The sequence below is a fragment of the Gossypium hirsutum genome, chromosome A01, assembly GCF_007990345.1.
Source record: "Gossypium hirsutum isolate 1008001.06 chromosome A01, Gossypium_hirsutum_v2.1, whole genome shotgun sequence".
Taxonomy (NCBI): Eukaryota; Viridiplantae; Streptophyta; class Magnoliopsida; order Malvales; family Malvaceae; genus Gossypium; species Gossypium hirsutum.
The window spans coordinates 30,218,308-30,239,813 of record NC_053424.1 but is presented as its reverse complement, the minus strand read 5'-3'; the positions used below and the strand labels follow the sequence as shown (position 1 = coordinate 30,239,813).

At 38.5% G+C, this 21,506-nt stretch overlaps 2 non-coding genes across 2 annotated transcripts; one reads left to right on the top strand and one right to left on the bottom strand.

Annotated features, from left to right (window-relative positions):
- Positions 1-12,708: 12,708 nt before the first annotated feature.
- LOC121207826 (small nucleolar RNA R71) lies at positions 12,709-12,814 on the bottom strand. Its single transcript, XR_005902940.1, has one exon. It is a non-coding gene; the product is annotated as a small nucleolar RNA R71 (small nucleolar RNA).
- An 8,351-nt stretch (positions 12,815-21,165) lies between these two features.
- Positions 21,166-21,272, top strand: LOC121206666 (small nucleolar RNA R71). The gene has a single exon (XR_005901773.1). It is a non-coding gene; the product is annotated as a small nucleolar RNA R71 (small nucleolar RNA).
- Positions 21,273-21,506: the final 234 nt, after the last annotated feature.

The following is a 21,506-nucleotide window of genomic DNA, read 5'->3' as shown; positions in this document are numbered from 1 at the left end:
CGAAGAGATTATGAGAGATCAATACCCGAATTTGTTCATCGGTAACATTTTCGGGGACGAAAATCCCTAGGGGGAGAATTATAACAACTCAGTTTTGGGCCTAGTCGGAACAGTAGTTTTGGGACCACTAAACCGGAGTTGGAGAAATTATATTTTTACATTATTTTATCTATTGTGGCATGATTATATGAGAGTACGAAAATTTTGGTGGATTAATTTTAGTGATTACATGCTTAAATGGGGAAAAAAGATTAAATCGCATAAAGGATAAAAGTTCTATTTTACTTGATAGACATACCAAATAATTAGAGAACCCAAATTGGGGGTCTTTAAAGGGAAAATAGACGCTTAAAATAGAGGGGGCCGGCCATAGGGGGCAAAATGAGGCATGTTGACTAGGTTAGGTAGGTTTTGGTGACAAAATCGGTTAAAAATAAAATTTAATAAAGAGAGAATGATATTTTATTTTCTATCATCTTCTTCCCACCATTCATACCAATAGAAGAGGGGTTTTTAAGCTTAAAAAATTTCAGCAACTTAGAGCCTTCACAAGTAAGTGATCTTGATGATTTTCTTTGATGATTTTTGCACTTTTAGAACTGTTGTAACATAAGCTTTCTAATGAGAGGACTATTTTGCAAAATGATTGAAAGTATAGGGTTTTTCCATGATAGTAGACATGTTTTTTTCTAAAATTTTATGGAAGAAAATGAACCACGGTTGTGAAATAAATAACTTTCGTGAAGAGATTTCTCATGGAAACCCTAAAAAGGACTATTTTGCATAAGTTGAAAATTTGTTGATAAATACAAAAAAAATGAGAATTGTGGGTTGCTTCTAGTATAAAGAGTAATTGGCTAGGCTTATGATATGAAGAAATTCGATAAAAATCAAATTTCGGACGTAGGAGTAAAATGGTCATTTTGTAAAAGTCTAGGGGCAAAATAGTCATTTTGCCCAATTTTAAATTGTTGAGTACTTAGATAAATAAAATGATTAAATTCGTGAATTTTTATCATTATAGATCAAGAATTACAAAATTCGGGCCTAGACCGGGGAAAAGCCAAACTAGCGGAATAAGGCGAGATAGCCGCCAAATTTTGAATACCAAGGTAATTTGTATGTAAATAACACAACTACATTGTTATCATATGTGCTTGAATTGAGATAGTATGAATTACTTATTTGTGAAAATAGTCATGTATGATGAACATTGAGATAGTAGGACTCCCGTTTAAACCTTAGGAAATAAATCGGATATTCAAGCCATGACATTCGGGATATTTGTGTGCTAGTGTAAGACATGTCTGGGACATGCATCGGCCACATTATGAGAGCCAATGTAAGACCATGTCTGGGACATGTCATCGGCATTAATACGAGAGCTAGTGTAAGACGTGTCTGGGATATGTATCGGCCTTAAGATGTAAGCTAGTGTAAGACATGTCTAGGACATGCATCGACTATATGATGTGTCAGTGTAAGCCCATGTTTGAGACATGGAATTGGAACAGATACGTGAGAGTCAGTGTAAGACCATGTCTGGGACATGGCATCGATTTAACGTGAGAGCCAGTGTAAGACCATGTCTAGGACATGGCATCGACATTGTACCTATGTTTGAGGCTTAGTAACTATTCGATAGTATTTCAAATGGTTTAACGGTGAGAGTTATAGTTTAAGTTAAATGAGAAAAGTATAACCATGTTGTGAGTGATACAGATACCTAAATGAAGTACATGAGATGTGAGCTTAGTATATGCTATGTGAATTGTGTTGGATAGTGACGAGTAAGTTGTGTTTATGTTTATTATAGTGTTATAAGCATGATGATGAATGACAAATTTGTCGTTTTATTTATTTTCATGTAACTTACTAAGCTTTATGCTTACCCTTTTTCTTCCCATTTTCTTATAGTGCCGCCTAATTAGCTCGTGGATCAACGGACGTCGGAGGCCTCGATCACACTATCAATAGATGCATTTGATATAGATAGATCTCTTTATTTTGATTATGGCATGTATAGGTCCTTGATTTTTGAGTTTTGTGTCAATGTAAATTAGCCAAATGTGTTGGCTCATTTTAGACATTGATTCATTTTGTACAAGGCCATGGAAAAATGGCAAAAGTTTAAAGTTGTTTTATGAATATAAGAAGCTCTTTCATGAATGAGTAATTTGTTGATTGCTTAAGTATATATAGAATGTGTAGAAGCCTTAAATGTAGTTGATGGATTGAGAAATTATATTATGTTAATCTTAGCATGGTGGATTGTTGTTATATTATGTTTCAGGGTGGCAAAGGGCTTGGTAAATAGCCTTATGTTGTCTTCACGGGTAGACACACGGGCGTGTGTCTAGGCCGTGTGTGACACACGACCAACCCCATGGGCGTGTGGTTCGGCTGTGTGTCCCCTGCAGGTAAATATTTCAAGTCAATATGCGTGGTAGTAAACACATGGGCAGAGACACGGCCGTGTGTCTCAGCCGTGTGAAAAGCATGGCCTAGCACACGGGTGTGAGCCTTGGCCGTGTGGCCCTTAAAGATTGCTGATGTCAGAAATATAATGTCAAGGTTATAAGACATTGGTTACAACACAGGCGTGTCACGGCCGGGTGAGAGACACGGGCCATAGATACAGACATGTGTTAGGCCATGTGAAAACCCCTGTATGTTCGAATTTAGAATTTAATTCACACAGACGTGGGGCGCAAGCGTGTCCCTAGAGGCCTAGGCTGTGTGTGTCACACGGGCCATTAGCACAGCCGTGTCATAATGAACACACGGGTGTGTTACCATTCCACATGGGTGTGTGCCCTGTTTTTTCTTTTAGGGTTAATTTTCTAAAGTTGGTTAAGGAAACGAATTGGTCCCAAATGGTTTCAAATGGACGTGTGAGGCCTCATAGGCCCTTGTTTAGGAACTTGAACAAAGTTTGAAAAATTTTTAAGTTTGACCAAGTCTTAATGAATCAAAAACATTGGAATGCATGTGATTAAATGAGGTAACGCCTCGTATCCCATCCCGCTATAGTACTCGAGTGTGGGGTGTTACATAGATGATCTGTTTGACTAGTTTCGAGGAGCTTCAGTTTTCTTTAAGATTGGTCTTCAATCGGGATATCATTAGTTGAAAGTTTAAGGAGGCTGATGTGCATAAGATGATGTTTAGGACTCGTTATAGACACTAAGAGTTCCTAGTAAGGACATCTGGACTGACGAATGCACCGGTAACTTTTATAAATCTAATGAATCGAGTGTTCCAGCCCTATTTGGATTGATTCGTAGTTGTATTTATTGATGACGTACTGGTGTATTCGAAGACTGAGGATAAACATGATGAACACCTTAGGGTGGTTCTACAAACTTTGCGAGAAAAGTAACTGTACGCGATGTTCAGTAAACGTGGGTTCTGGTTACGTGAAGTGACGTTTCTAGGTCATGTGGTTTCTACTGAGGGGATTAGAGTCGATCCTCGAAAGATTGAGGCTATCTTGGATTGGAAGCAACCTAAGACTGTATCTGAGATACGCAATTTTCTAGGACTGGCAGGGTATTATCGACGTCTTGTAGAAGGGTTTTCACTGATTGCGGCACCTTTGACTAAGTTGCTACTAATGTGCAGCAAGAGAGCTTGGAGAAGCTCAAAATGGTACTGGCTAATGCCCCTATTTTAATACAGCCAGAGTTTTGAAAAGAGTTTATTGTCTACAGCGATGCATCACATGTCGGTTTGGGATGCGTGCTAGAGCAAGAGGGTTAGGTGGTAGCGTATGTGTCTCGTTAGCTTAAGACTCACAAGGTGAATTATCTGATGCATGACCTAGAGCTGGCCGCAGTAGTGCTCGCACTAAAAATCTGGTGGCATTACCTATATAGGAAAGGTGTATCATCTACACTAATCACAAGAGCCTCAAGTACCTCCTCACTCAGAAGGAATTGAATTTTAGGTAGCATAGATGGATTGAGTTGCTTAAAGATTACAATTGTACGATTGAATACCTCCTTGGTAAGGCCAATGTGGTGGCCGACACACTGAGCCGTAGGGCTATGGCTGATCTAAGGGTAATGTTTGCTCGCCTCAGTTTATTTGATGATGGTAGTCTGTTGGACGAACTTCAGGTTAAATCGACATGGATTAAGTAGCTTAAGGGTAAGCAGTTAGAGGACGAGTCTTTAAGTTTTAGCTTTCGATAGGATGAGAGTGAGAATACTATGGATTTTGGATTGAATAGCGAAGGGGTGCTCTGCTTCCGTGGGAGAATCTATGTACCGAAAGATACTAAATTAAGGTAGTCAATACGGAGAGAGGCACATAGTAGCTCTTATGCTATGCATCCTTGGGGAAATAAGATGTATTGTGACCTTCGTGAGTTATACTGGTGGCCAGGTCATAAACGAGAAGTTACTAATTTTGTGGCTAAGTGTTTCACATGCCATCAAGTTAAGGCTGAGCACCAGTTACCTTCGGGTTTGTTGTAGCCAGTCAAGATTCCGCTTTGGAACTGGGAGTGAGTGACTATGGACTTTGTTAGTGGGTTACCCCTCACACCCACTAAGAAGGATTCTATATGGGTCATCGTGGATCGATTGACCAAGTCTGCCCATTTCATACCGGTTCGTACTGACTACACTCTACAGAAGCTGGCTAAACTGTATGTGTTTGAGATAGTGAGACTGCATGGGGTACCAGTTCCGATCATTTCTGATAGGGATCCTCGCTTCATGTCTCGATTCTGGAAGAAGCTACATGAAACTGTAACACCCCTTACCCGTACCCGAGACCAGGATCAAGTACGAGGCATTACCAAACATGTACTCGAACATTTTCAAGAAATACAGGTTATAAAATTTCGTTCCAATTTGAACCCAATCAAGCAACACCTTAGTGTCCCTATTATGGGCCTATGAGTCACAAAACATACATTGAGAAAGGTCCGATACTAAACAGAGGACCTGAAAAAGTTCTTGAAAAATTTTCTAAGTTAAGCCTCACAAGCCCGTGTAGAGGCAATGCATATGCTCGTGTGCTTTGGGACACGCCCGTGTCCCCTACTCGTGTGGAATTAATTGAATTTATTTTCTATTTCAAACCTACAGGGGTTTTCACACGGCCAAGTACACGCCCGTGTCCTTCACACAGCCTAGACACTCCCGTGTGGTCGCCTGTGTCCAAAAACTCGAGCATTCTGTTTATGACGTCAGCATGCATTTAGGGGCACACGGCCAAGACACAAGACCGTGTGCTAGGCCGTGCCCTCCACACGGTTGATACATACGGTCGTGTCTCTACCCTTGTGTTTACTACCATGCATTATGACTTAATATTTTTAGGTGCAGGGGAGACACGGCCATTTAACACACCCATGGGGTGGTCCGTGTGTCACACACGGCCTAGACACACGCCTGTGTGTCCACCCTTGTGGACCTTGTTAGGCTATTTTCCAAGCCTTAGGTCACCCTCTAATAACCATATCCACTTGTATATTTCAATAACACTTAACATGGTCTAATTATACTCTTAAATGACCTTAATATACCTCATTTCATGTGAACCTTATCTCATCGATTTTTATACATGCTAGGTTGTCCCCTTTATCTTAAGGATTTCCATGACCTGTGACTCAATTTAGATTGGCTCGTTATTGCAACTCATTGCCAAAATTTTGGCCTAACCACCCTATGTGATTTGGTCATGCTACATATGACTAATTGTAATACACCATATTTAATCATCACAAGAACATTGGAACATAACTTGCACAATTGGCAGGTCATAACCTACACCAACATGAGCCAATTTCCATGGCCATATACAAGTGAATATGTATACTTTTATAAGCCTTAATATTGGCTAATCAAATGACACATATAACAAAATAACAAAAGGCCTATACATGCCATTGAACAAGATAAGAGTATCTATATAGCAAAGCTAGGCAAGATGATAGTGTGTTGACTCTCTAACCGTCTCCCAATATTCGCGAGTCCACGAGCTCTGTAAGACAGGGAAAAGAGAAGGGTAAGCACTTACATGCTTAGTAAGCCCGAAAAATTAGAAAGTAAACTTATCGATTACTTAGCATGCATCCATATTAGGCAATAAAACCAACAAGCATGAAAATAGTTTCTCTATCACATGCACTCAATCAACAAGTTAGTCTCGTAACAATGCACCGTGTAATTTGTCTTAGATGAGCTTATCATTCAACATTTTCATTTTTATATCTCATGTTAATCCCGTTGTGTTTCTCGAAAGTCTCGATGGATTATCCATTTACCGTCAAGTCGTAAGAGCGATCATCTCAAATATGCACTCCCGTGAACCTCACATCATACGGCGAGATTACCAGCCCAGGCTAAATTCCCCGCAATGTAAACTCATAAGTGATGTCAGGATTACCAGTCTAGGCTAAATCCCTTGCAGTGACAAACACTTGTAATGAGCTCGGATCTGAATTATAGGTCTAGGCTAAATTCAGACCCTAGTCAAATTACCCGTCCGGGCTAAATCCACAATGCACACATATTCTTCGGGAGGTTCGATCACTCAAGGAACACCCTTCCGGGCTAGATCCTTCCTATATTTGAGATCAACGGATTACCCGTTGAGGCTACATCCTTTTCTGCAACACATGCAGGATCTCAAATCATGTAAGACATGGTTTATCCATCGAATTTCCCTTTTTGACTTCAACCAGGGCATTTATTATCATTTTATTATTATTAACATACTTCATGGATTTTCATGCCATCATTATGACCAATTATCATACATTCATAACACATGTAATTAGGCATATGAATAGTTTACTTAAAGTTATTCGAACTTACCTGGTATCCGTTTCAGTTTTGTGTCTCAATTATTCCGAAACCTTTCGTTTTCCTCAATCGATCTCCAGAATTTGCTCCAGGGTCTATAATAATAAAAATGAATCATTAATACCTCACATTATTCTTTTTGAGTCTACATTTCACCCTCAGACAAAATGACCGTTTTGCCTTTAACCTTTCACATTATTTACGATTGATTCCCTAGGCTCGTATGATGAAGTACATGAATTTTCTACATTATCCAAGCCTAGCCGGATGTTCTTTCCTCTTATGGCAGCCCATATTTTTCCATTATTTCACATTTCTACCACATATTTTACACCTTTTGCAAAAAGGTCCTTTTAGGGGTTTTTCATGAAAATCACCTAGAAAAAGATGTTTAACACACATCCAACTTTCATATTCCTTCATGAATCATCAAAGAATAAACATGTCACACATGGTTCACTTTACATACATGAACCCTAACTCAAAATATGGGTAAAAATGGAGAGAGTAAGTTACTAGGATTTCAAAAATACGAAGAACATTAAAAACGGGGCTTAGGAGCACTTACTATTGAGCTTGAAAAGTGAAGAAACCCTAGCTATGGTGGCAATCAAATTTCGGGAGCAAGGTGGAGAAGATGAGCTGAGTTTTGGCTTATTTTCCCATTTTATTTCATTAATTAACCAAATGACCAAAATGCCCTTAAGCCCTTTCTTTCAAATTTTATCCATACAATGCCTATTTTGTCCAAAAACTTAAAAATTAGGCAAATTGCTCTTTAAGGACTTCTAATTAATAATCTGAAATTGCTTTTAGAATCCAAGTTTTGCACTTTATTCAATTTGGTCCTTAATCTTCAATTGGACACCTTACTCATGGAATTTCTTCATAAAACTTTAACACATGCATATACTCATATTCTAGACCTCATAATAATCATAAAATAAATATTTTAACATCGGATTTGTGGTCCCGAAACCACTGTTTTGACTAGGCCCTATTTTAGGATGTTACATTTCTCCCCCATTTAGGGACTTTCGTCCTCGAAAGTCTTACCAGTAAACAAGTCCAGATATTGGATTCTCATGTAGCCTTTTCCACACCATGTCAATGCCATAAGACTTTTACCAAAACCACATCTTTATTTCTCAACTATTTAACTTCACGAGCCAGAATCTTTGCGGGTTCTTCACCATAGGTCATGTCCGGTCTAATTTTGACCTCCGTCGGTGAAATCACATGACAGGGGTCTGATCGATATCGCCTTAACATAGATACATGGAATACATCATGAATCTTTTCCAGTTTTGGTGGCAATGCCAAGCAATAGGCTAATGGTCCAACTCTTTCAGTGATCTCATATGGTCCGATAAATTGCGGACTCAGTTTGCCTTTCCAGCCAAATCTCAATAACTTTTTCAATGGAGATACTTTCAAGACTCTGACTTGGAACTTAATCTCTTTTCTTTTTAGATCAGCATAAGACTTTTGTCTATCCAATACCGCTTTTAAGCAATCACATATCACTTTAACCTTTTCTTCAGTTTCCTTGATTAGATCAACTCTGTGAATCTGACTCTCTTTGAGTTCTGTCCAATACAATGGAGTTCGGCACTTTCTGCCATACAGGGCCTCATAAGGTGCTATCTTCAAAATCATTTGAAAATTGTTGTTGTAGGTGAACTCTACCAATGGCAAGTATTTTTCCCAACTGCCTTGAAATTCAAGGATGCAACATCGCAACATATCCTCAAGAATCTGAATCATTCGTTCAGACTGACCATCAGTCTGTGGGTGAAAAGCTGTACTAAAACGCAACCTAGTACCAAAGGCTTCTTATAACTTCTTCCAGAATCTCGAATGTCTGAAATAATCGATAACGGTACCCCGTGTAATCTCACAATTTTAGATATATAAAATCGACCAACTTGTCAAGTGAATAATCTATCCTTACCAGAATAAAATGAGCCGACTTTTCAACTTATCAACCACTACCCATATAGCATCTTTCTTTTTCGGGGTCAATGGTAATCCTGTCACGAAGTCCATAGTGATTCTGTCCCACTTCCATTCGAGAACCATCAGAGGCTGTAGTAAACCAGAAGGTACTTGATGTTTAGCTTTGACTTGCTAACATATCAAACATTTCGATACAAATTCGGAGATGTCTCTTTTCATGCCGTCCCACCAGTATATTTTCTTCAAATCATTATGCATCTTGGCACTTCCTGAATGAATAGACAAATGGCTATCATGTGCCTCTTGCAAGATTTTTCGAATAATTTCATCGTCTCTTGGTACGCAAACTCTGTCTCTGAACATCAAGCATCCATTAGGACTAATCTAAAAATCTGATTCATTGCCCGACTCACACTGAGCTCTTTTATCTTAAAGGACACTATCAATAGTCTGAGCGTCATAAATTTCCTGAAAAAATGTCGACCTAGCCCTTAGCTTTGCCAAAACTGAACCATCATTAAACAATGCCAATCGAGCGTCCATGGCCCTTAGTGCAAATAAAGATTTTTTGCTTAAAGTGTCGGCGACCACATTCGCCTTTCCTGGGTGATAATCGATGATCAGCTCGTAATTTTTAATTAGTTCTAGCCATCTCTGCTGTCTCAGATTCAATTCTTTTTGAGTCATCAAATACTTTAAACTCTTGTGATCTGTGAATATATGGAAAGTCTCACCATATAAGTAATGCCTCTAGATTTTCAAGGCAAAAATAATGGCGGCAAGTTTAAGTCATGCGTCGAATAATTATTCTCGTGTGGCTTCAACTATCGCGAAGCATAGGCTATCACCTTGCTATCTTGCATAAGTACACAACCCAGTCCATATAAGGACGCATCGCTGTATACCACAAACTCTTTTCTCGGCTCAGGCAATACTAAAACTGGAGCTTCAGTCAGCAATGTCTTCAACTTCTCGAAACTCTACTGACACTTTTCTGTCCATTCAAACTTCACGTCTTTCTGTAGTAACCTCATCATTGGAGTCTCTATCATGGAGAATCCTTTCAAAAATATTCGATAGTAACCAGCTAAGCCCAAAAAGCTTCTAACCTCAGCTACGGTTTTAGGTGGTTTCCATTCAACGATGGTAGAGATCTTACTTAGATCAACTCGGATGCCATCACCCGAAACAATATGACCCAAGAACCCTACTTCTTGGAGCCAAAATTCACTTTTACTAAACTTAGCATACAATTGTTTTTCCTGTAAAGTCTGCAACACAGTTCTCAGATGCTTCGCATGCTTTGTCTCATCCTTGGAATAAATCAAAATGTCATCAATAAACACGACAACGAACTTGTCCAGGTATGGCCAAAATATCCTATTCATTAGGTCCATAAATATGGCTGGTGCATTCATTAAACCAAATGGCATGACAAGGAATTCATAGTGACCATACCTCATTCTGATAGCTATTTAGGCATATCCGATTCCTTAACTCACAACTGATAGTAGTCGGAACTCAGATCTATCTTAGAGAACATAGTGGCTCCCCTCAACTGGTCGAATAAATCATCTATTCTTGGCAAAGGATACTTATTCTTAATAGTCACCTTGTTCAATTGTCGACAATTTATGCATAGCCTCATCGAACCATCCTTCTTCTTTACAAACAATAAGGGAGCACTCCAAGATGAAAAGCTCCCCGTTACAAAACCTTTATCCATCAGTTTTTGAAACTGTGCTTTGATAAACTCCAAAATTATACATGTTTTTACCCCAAATACTTAGCATATTTATGGATGTTTATTATTAGATTTGTGGATTTTGGTACTTTTAATCCGGTTATTTCATGTTTTGTTTTTGGTTCTCTTAATCCGGTTATTTCATGTTTTGTACTCAGGAGAGCACCAAGAGTCAAAAGGAGCCAAAAATGAGCCAAAAAAGGACAAAACGAACCAAATCGAGAAGATGACACGGCCTAAGCCTTGCCACATGGGCTGCTCACACGGCCGTGTCTTTCGAAGGTGTCGACCAAGGCTTTCACGATTCACACGGCCTGGCCATTAACCCATATGGTCGTGTGCAATTTAACAGATCGAATACGGCCTGGAAACGCGTCACATGGTCGTGGCACATGAGCGTGTCCCTTTTTCAAAGAGTTGTATTTTACACGGAAAAGGATACTTAAGGAAGAAGAAAGCCAATCCAAAGCTTATATAAACACCCTAATTATGACTTAGAAAGGGCGCCTCCCCTCAAGAACTTTTCTGGAGTACAGAACCACACGCCGGGAGTTATTTGAAGGAAGCCAGACGATCTATCCCAAAAGCCGGAGCTACTTCAAGACTGAAGATCTCTCTCTCAAAATTCCTTCAGGGGTTTTAGAGTTTTCTTTATGTTTTGTTATTTTCATACTTTTGAGGTGTACTCTTATTTTATTATGAACTAAAGCCCTTAGATACCTAAGGGGGTTGAAACCTATGATGGATGTTGTTATTATTATCTGAACTGTATGATAAATACTTGATTTGTTCTTAATTATGTGTTCTTAATGCTTGAGTTAATATTTCGGGTATTAATTCATGATTTGATGTGCTTATGCAGAGGAGAAAAAGTCCCTGTCTAAGAGTAGATTTGGCATAATTAGGTGGAGTTGATCGAACGCCTAGAAATAGGGTTACGAGATTTTGCCGGATTAGGGTGAAACCTAATATGGGAGTCCATACATCGATTTACTGCGTCCCTAGGGGTTTTAATTAAGAAATAAATTTTGATTAATTCAACTGAGGGTTAAGTGTTCTTAGTCTCGAAAGAGATAATAATATAGGTTAGGGAGTCTCACGGATCAAGTCAAGTGAATAAATCGTTTGGTTCAGAGTCAGATAACAAGTGAAATCTAGGTGGATTCCTCCTTGGGTGTCGTCTTTATCAATTACTTTTCTTCAAGTCTTTTTCCAAATCTTCTCTTTGCCTTAGTTCAATTAGTTAATTAGCTTAGTTAATCAGTTTAATAAATAACCCCTCTTTATTTCTAGGTTAAATAATAAAAAGATAGTTATTACTAGTACTTTTGGTTCCCTTGGGTACGATATCCCGGTGTTTCCATTACTATACTATTGTTCGCTAGGTGCGCTTGCCTTTTCGTCGTGATAATAGTTAGTCTAGGTTTGATCTTCATTATAAATATTTATTACTTGTTGCGAATCACGCGATCAAGTTTTTGGCACCGTTGTCGGGGAACTAAAATATTAGGAATGCTAAATTTTTTTTACTTTAGCCATTTAATTTTCTTGCAATTTAATTTAATTTTATTAATTTACTTTTTCTTTCTTTTGGCAGATTTTTATAGTTTATGACTAGAAGAAACCCGTCGGGACAATTACTTTTTGACGAAGAAATCGATCGTACAGTTCGTGGAAATCAAAGAGAGATAAGGCGCAGCTTACGATACATGGAGAACGAGCAAGAAGACGATACTCAATCCCCAGCTGAAGAGATGGCTAAAAACCAAGGCAATTAACTACCTCCTGCAATTGTGGCTAATCAAAATCCTGCTCCACGCACAATGTATGATTATACTAAACCTTCTTTAACTTGAACTGAATCTGGAATAGTTAGGCCTGCTGTAGCTGCAAATACTGTTGAATTAAAACCTAACACTATTCAGATGATACATCAGTTTGTTCAGTTTGATGGTTTGCAGGATGAAGATCCCAACGCTCACTTAGCAAACTTTCTAGAATTTTACGATACATTTAAAATCAATGGCGTTTCTGATGATGCCATTCGTCTTCGGTTGTTTCCCTTTTCCTTGAGGAATAAAGCTAAACAGTGGTTGAACTCATTACCACGTGGGTCAATTACTACTTGGGAACAAATGACCGAAAATTTTTTACTAAAATACTTTCTGCCGGCTAAAATGGCTAAATTACATAATGATATCTCTTCTTTTGTACAGATGGATTTAGAAACACTTTACGATGCATGAGAGAGATACAAGGACTTAGTAAGAAGGTGCCCTCACCATGGGTTACCGTTTTGGTTGCAAGTACAAACATTCCACAATGGTCTGAATCCCTTGACTCGGCAAATGGTTGACGCAGGTGCTTGCGGAACCATCAACAACAAAACACCTGAAGAGGCTTATGAATTCATTGAAGAAATGTCACTGAATAACTATCAGTGGCAAGTCATGAGGACTAAGCCAACAAAAACGGCCGACGTTTATAACGTCGACTCAATTACTATGCTGTCAAATCAGGTAGAACTTCTCAATAAGAAGATTGATGGTTTACTTGGCTCTACGTAGGTACATCCAGTAATGAGGTGTGACTCAAGCAAAGAAGGTGTGCATACAGAATATCAATCCTTCAATCCCACAACCGAAGAGAAACAAGTCAACTATATGGGTAACAATAACTTTAGATCTCAAAATAACCCATACAGTAATACTTATAATGCAGGTTGGAGGAACCACCCAAATTTCTCCTGGGGTGGTCAAGGGAATCAAAAGCCACAAAATCCTCAGGGTTTTCAACAGCCACCTTATCAAAAAGAGAAGAAACCGAACCTTAAGCAGATGCTCTCAAAATTCATATCAATGTCAGAAACCCGTTTCCAAAATACAGAGACAGCACTTAAAAATCAACAAGCATCGATCCAAGGACTCGAAACTCAGATAGGCCAGCTTTCCAAACTGATCTCCGAACGACCACAAGGTAGTTTTCCATGTAATACCGAACCTAACCCAAGGGAACAACTCAATGCAATTAATACTCAAGATGACAAAGGAGTCATTGAGCCTGAACCAGAACCAAGGAAAGAAATAGTGGTAAGCAAAGGGAGAGATTAGGTAAGTCAAAATACAAACAAACCAGTGACTGTCGAATATAAACCTCGTGTGCCATACCCTAACGCGACAAGGAAAGACCATTCAGAATAACAATTCGGTAAATTCCTCAAACTTTTGAAAAAATTACATATTAACTTACCGTTTATTGAAGCTTTGTTGCAGAAGCCAAATGCAATGAAAGTTTTAAAAGAGCTTTTAGTAAATAAACAGAAGTTGGACGAAACGTCGCATGTGGAGCTAAATTCAGTCTGCTCAGCTATTCTACAAAATAAGCTACCCCACAAATTGAAAGATCTAGGGAGTTTTACAATTCCTTATTTAATTGGTAGTTTAGATATAAGTCATGCATTAGCTGATTTAGGGGCTAGTATTAACGTAATGCCTTACAAAATGTTTAAGCAACTAGGTATTGGGAAACCTAAACAAACTAGGATGAGCATTCAGTTGGCAGATAAAACTATAAGATTTCCTAGGGGTATTATTGAAGATGTACTCGTGAAAGTAGATAAGTTCATATTCGTCGTTGATTTTGTTGTTCTAGACATAGAGGAGGATAATAACACCCCTTTGATTTTAGGAAGGCCCTTTTTAGTAACTGCTAAAACAATTATTGATGTTGGCACATGTGAGCTTACACCTCGTGTGGGAGATGAAATGATCACCCTTCAAGCTCGTAATTCTGGCATCACATCGAACATTGAAGGTAATAGTCCACACCAATCTACTAAAACTGACAATATGACTTTGTAAAAATTAAGCTTCAAAGAAGTTCACGAGCCATGTTCCAAGGATGATAGAGGACATATTCATGAAGAACGAAGGCTAAGGATAGAGGAGTAGACGAATGGCGAGCACACAAATCGAGAACACATGATAAACCGAAACTACGCCAAAACAAGCTCGATACCTCTCCTAATCAACTTAAGGTTAGCGATAAAGTCTTACTAGATGCCGCAGATCCCCAATTGTTCTACCACACCGAATAAGGAAGTCCGTCTTACGGTACTCAGTATTTTTCCATTCGATACGGTGGAGGTAAGTCACCCAAAATTCGACACTTTTAAGGTAAACAACACCCGATTAAAACCCTATTTTGATGAGGTTGATAGCAGTAATAAGGAGTATAAACTCCTCGAACCACCCTGACCATTCACTAGAGAGGCAAGTCGAGCTTAGACTATAAATAAGCACTTCTCGGGAGGCAACCCCAACACTAACATATTTTGTTTTCTTTATTTTTAATTTCTAACACTTTGAATCATTAACTTTATCTTTGAATTGAAAAGTTTTTCAGCACACATAGCCAGGCACACGGGCGTGCCTAAAGCCGTGGCCAAACAGGGGAAGAGACACGACCGTGCGATACGTCGTGTGGAAGCAGGACATGATTTCCCCAAAACACGGGATGTGATAAATCCCCATGGCTGTGCGACATGGCCGTGGGTGAACTTGGTAGGTGAACATAGGCGTGGGAATGGAAAAACACGGGCGTGCCAGGAGTAAGGTTCAATTCTGTTTCTTTGACATGGGCATGCGACACGCTCGTTCCGTTAAGCCGTGGAAAATAATACACGGGCGTGGTAGCCTAACACTCAGGTGTGAGAGAAGCGAACAAAGCTAGGTAAGACCGTGCGACATGGCCGTGTGCCATACACGCCCCAGACATACGGGCGTGGGATAGTAGCCGGGCACGACCTAAATTGAAAAATTCAAAAAACACGGGCTCACCTTCAGAGTACACGGGCATGGCCCTAGGCCGTGTGCACCTTCACTATATAAGCAAATCACTGTTCATTTTCTGCTTCCTTTCAAAACCCTAGCCGAAATCGGTGATGTGATAGAAAGATGGACGACATGCAGGCCATGATGCAGCAGCTGTGCCAACACTTTCACATCGCCACTGCAGCGCCACCACCTGAGGGCCCCACTAACGAGAATCATTGAATCCTCTTATCTTTTATTTTTATTTTTATTTTTATTTTCATTTCAGTTTTATTATTTTCTTTTGAAAGACATATCTATATTGGTAAATTTTACTTTCTTCATTTTTCTGGTATTTCTAGCAAGTAATCCCACTACGCTCTCTTCCACACCAACTCTTAATAAACTCTTCATGATTCTACAAACTTCCGAGCAAAGCTGCTAGGAATATTTTATGGAATGAGGAAACAAGTAGGGAATAATATCCAATGAGTGCCAAGTTCAACGACCCAATTTCTTCATCTAGCCAAGAATAGTGGCAGCTACTACTTTCCCCAAACACTCCAGCCTCAAAATCAAGCTCCGCATCCATATAACAGGGAGTTTCACCTCTTCCCCTCTTATGATTTTCTTTATTTTGAATATTCTACCTTTGTACATTGAGGGCAATGTACATCTTAAGTGTGGGGGGGTGAACATGAACATGATGCCTACCTTTTTGAATTATTCTCAAATCCCTGAATTTGGTCTTGTGCTTAAGTGATTCTCTCATAATATTGATCGAATGAATTCTGAGTGATCTATAATTATTGTTGATATGTCATGAATTAGACCATGGGAATTATGCATGATTATTTGATTATAGGACTTTAGAGAATCGAGCATGATAAGTTGATTTTTTGAGAACTAAAATTTTTTAGATTATTTTCCTAAATTGAGGTATTATCTTGAAATCTTAAGTATATAGGAATGACTTCAAAAACCCAAATTTTTGGTGAGATTTTTGAGCCTTTTGAGCATATAGCTTTCTGTCTTGCTCACTTCTTTTGTGGTTTGAGTGTGTCAACATTGAACTGTTATTCTAAAACTTGCTTCGATTATACATGTCGAGATCACACATATGATTTGATATACTGAGATGATAAAGGCACTTAAGATTTAACCCACTTACTCCATAAAAAGCCTTCCTACATAATTAAAACCTTAGTGAACCCCCTTTGAGCCTATTAACCTTTTTTATTTATTAACCCTCATCATTAACCCATTAACCCATTATTGTTGAAATCCTCTTACTTAATTTACCCTTTTTTTATCGAGATTCAATTTAATATTGTTACCTCACTATGTTTACCATTTTTTGTTACTGAATCATGAAGTATGATTTCTATATTGTATTGACTTGATTTGTTATAAAAAAAATAGTATTATTATTGTAATCCTCAGTAAGCTAAAGTTGTCATGAGCTTATGTAATATAGTTCTAGATATTTGTTAGTGATTCAGTAATTAAGTTTTTAATAGTGGGGTAATATATTGAAATTATCTCGATTCTAACCTTTGTCTCTTCAGCTTGTATCCATACCCGTAACCTAAACCCCGTTACAACCATGCAAAAACCTTTTGATTAGTGTATCATATCATTTACAAGTGGTGGAGATCTGATTTTCATGCAAGCCTATGGTAATAACTTCTCATGTTAGACAATCGAGTACTTAATCTTGAACCTTAAACACTTTGAGTGATTTGAGTGAATCCGTAGTGAGGATGTCATCTGTTGTATATTTAGGACTAAAGTTAATTACTTAGAGGAAGAAGTTTACCTATAATTTTATTATCAAAATATTCGATTTAGATTGTTTGAGGCTTTTAATGCCCCTATAGTTGAACTCTCACTGTATGATTTTCCGTGGAATAGTTTGTAACATTATCAGTAATGATTATATGATTGATAGGAATGAATTCTAGCAGTAAATGAAAGTTTTGCTTGAGGACAAGCAGATGCTTAAGTGTGGGGGTATTTGATAAACACCAAATTATACATGTTTTTACCCCAAATACTTAGCATCTTTATGGATGCTTATTACTAGATTTGTGGATTTTGGTGCTCTTAATCTGGTTATTTCATGTTTTGTACTCAGGAGAGCACCAAGAGTCAAAAGGAGCCAAAAACGAGCCAAAAAGGGACAAAATGGACCAAATCGAGAAGATGACACAGCCTAAGCCTTGCCACATGGGCTGCTCACACGACCGTGTTTTTTGAGGGTGTCGACCAAGGCTTTCACGATTCACATGGCCTGGCCATTAACCCATATGGCCGTGTGCAATTTAACAGATTGAACACGGCCTGGCAAACGCGTCACATGGCCGTGGCACATGAGCGTGTCCCTTTTTCAAATAGTTGTATTTTACACGGAAAAGGATACTTAGGGAAGAAGAAAGCCAATCCAAAGCTTATATAAACACCCTAATTATGACTTAGAAAGGGCGCCTCCCCTCCAAAACTTTTCTAGAGTACAGAACCACATGCCAGGAATTACTTGAAGGAAGCCAGACGATCTATCCCAAAAGCCGGAGCTACTCCAAGACTGAAGATCTCTCTCTTAGAATTCTTTCAGGGGTTTTAGAGTTTTCTTTATGTTTTGTTATTTTCATACTTTTGAGATGTACTCTTATTTTATTAGGAACTAAACCCCTTAGATACCTAAGGGGGTTGAAACCTATGATGGATGTTGTTATTATTATCTGAATTGTATAATAAATACTTTATTTGTTTTTAATTATGTGTTCTTAATGCTTGAGTTAATATTTCGGGTATTAATTCATGATTTGATGTGCTTCTGCAGAGGAGGAAAAGTCCCTGTCTAAGAGTAGATTTGGCATAATTAAGTGGAGTTAATCGAACACCTAGAAATAAGGTTACGAGATTTTGCTGGATTAGGGTGAAACCTAATATGGGAGTCCATAGATCGATTTACTACTTCCCTAGGGGTTTTAATTAAGAAAGAAATTTCAATTTATTCAACTGAGGGTTAGGTGTTCTTAGTCTCGAAAGAGATAATAATATAGGTTAGGGAGTCTCACGGATCAAGTCAAGTGAATAAATCATCTGGTTCAGAGTCAGATAACATGTGAAATCTAGGTGGATTCTTCCTTGGGTGTCGTCTTTATCAATTACTTTTCTTCAAGTCTTTTTCCAAATCTTCTCTTTGCCTTAGTTCAATTAGTTAATTAGCTTAGTTAATCAGTTTAATAAACAACCCCTCTTTATTTCTAGGTTAAATAATAAAAAGATAGTTATTACTAGTACTTTTGGTTCCCTTGGGTACGATATCCTGGTCTTGCCATTACTATACTATTGTTTGCTAGGTGCGCTAGCCTTTTCGTCGTGATAATAGTTAGTCTAGGTTTGATCTTCATTATAAATATTTATTACTTGTTATGAATCACGCGGTCATGCTTTTAACTCTTTCAACTCGGTTGGTGCCATCCTGTACGGGGCAATAGAAATAAGAGCTGTTCCTGGCACTAGTTTAATACCAAACTCTATCTCTCTATCAGGAGGTAGTCTAGGTAATTCTTTCGGGAACACGTCTGGATATTCACATACTATTGGTACAGAATCAATCTTCAACTTAGTTTCCTTAATGTTCAGTATAAAAGCAAGGTAGGCTTCATACCATTCTTTGAGCAACTATTGCTGTAATTACAACCGGTGGAGTATCCAACTCTCTTGAATCAACTCGTAGAATCTTACCACCTGGGTGCTTCAATTCAATATACTTGCCGCCACAATTTACATTTACATCATGTAGGACTAACCAATCCATACCAAGTATTACATCAAACTCATCAAATGACAATAACTTAAGGTTACTTAGAAAATAGTGACCCTAAATCATCAAAGGACAATTCTTACAGACTTTATCGACCAAGATTGACTTGCCTAATGGGTTCGACTCTCTGATTACAAAATCCGTAGGTTCAATGGATATATTCATACTAGACACTAATTTTATGCAAATGTATAAATGCGTCGGTCTTGGATCAATTAAGGCAACAACACAAGTGTTAAAAAGAGAAAAAGTACCCGTGATGACGTCAGGAGCAGAGGCTTCCTCTTGAGCGCATATTGCATACGTTCTTGTCGGGGCTCGAGTCTCTAATTTTACAGTGTCTTTAGCTGCAACCGGACTGCCACCACCACTTTCTGGATATCTTGAAGGTCTACCTCATAGAATAGGAGCACTCGATTTCGGGGCTACTTCCACCTCTTTATCGGTTCACTCTGGGCAGTCTCTGAGGAAGTGGTCAAGAGAACCACATCTATAGCATGCACTACTCTTCATTCGACACTCTTTGAAGTGAAATTTACTGCATCTTTTACACTCTTGCTTTTGGTCATCTACACTCCCCACACTAGTCACCATAGGGGAGGAAAACTTCTGATTATGTCATTTGGAGCCTCTCGCTCTACCCGAATATCCTACCGATGAAGTGGAGCGTTTATGTTGACTCATTGATTTCTTTGTGGGAAATCTGAGCGTCTTACTGTTGGATCTCTTGTTTGAAACTCGAGCTTCTCTCTTAGCTTGCTTCCTTTCATTATTGAGTTCTTCGGACTTCTTGGTCCAATCACCTCATGCAGTAAATACTCATATCTCAAGAATCCCAGCCAATAGCTTGATTTCCTCATTCACACCTTCCTCGAAGTGTTTACACATTTTTTACTTTTTTTGAACCCATTCAATCGCATACTGACTTAGCCTTACAAACTCCTTTTTGTATTCCGCTACAGTCTTGTTTCCTTGTTTGAGTTCTAGGAACTCCTTTCGCTTCGAGTCTAAGAACCTTTGACTGATGTATTTCTTCTTAAATTCCGCTTGGAAAAATTCCCAAGTAATGATTTCCTTTGGTACCACTGAAGATACGGTCTTCCACTAGTGGTATGCAGTATCCTTTAGAAGAGATACAACACAATTTAAACACTTCTCGGCTGTGCACGATAATTTATCCAACACTCGTGTAGTATTCTCAAGCCAGCACTCGACTCGTTCAGCATCATCATCAATCTTAGCTCTAAGTTTTTTATCCCCATACTTTTTAAGCTTGTCCACTGGGGCTTTACCAACTCTTACAGGTGCCATACCTAGTGGCACTTCCTCATCAGGTCGGTTAGGGGGTAGGAGAGGTCATGGTATGTTAGGGAAATTTCTCAAATAATTCCCAAACCATTCATCCATCATGTCAAAGAAGGTGACACTAGTCTGGTAATGCCTTTAACCCTAGTCTGGTGACAAATATGTGTTAGGGGTGTTACACTCACAACATTTTGTCGAATAGCATTACTAGAATTTCCCACCCTAGATTTACTCCAATTGAAGTTGGGATGTTGCTTTCACCCCAGATTATATATGCTGGAATATGGGTTGTTGTTGTTGAGATTGAAATTTCCCATATAATAAATAGATGCTAGATTCGATAGGCATTCATCAAAAACATGATCTTCTCTGCAGTAAACTCATGCTAACTCGGCTGCTTTTATTTCCTGCACTGTAGCTGGTCTTTTTAGTGTTTTAATCATATTCAATAAAAATGATACCTGAGCTATTAGGGAAGTATTCGCGTCAAATTCCATTACTCTAGAAACTATTCTGTAAGTGCATACTCTTGTAGTGGGGTATTAACAATCGTTGTTTGTTATCTTTTTCAGAATTTCATATCCCTCATTATATGATTTACCAAGCAAAGTCCCATTGATAGATGCATCAACTACCATCCTTGTATGTGCATTCAATCCATTGTAAAACATTTCCATTTTCGTCCAATGTTGAAAACAATGCATTGGGAATTTTTTAATTAACTCCTTGAATTGCTTACAAGCTTCATATAATGTTTCATCCTCATATAACCGAAAGGATGTAATATAGTTCCTCAATTTGGCATTCATGTTTGGAGGATTATATCTTAGTAGAAACCTCTGACAAAGTTCATTCTAAGATGCCACCGTACCTGATGGAAATGCATTTAACCGTGTTCTGGCACGATCTCGCGATGAATAAGGGAATAACTTTAATTTTAGGGCATCTTCAGGAACACGCTACTACTTGAATGAATCGTAGACTTAAAAAAAGAGTCTTAAGTGTAACTGTGGATCCTCAGTAGGCAATCCACT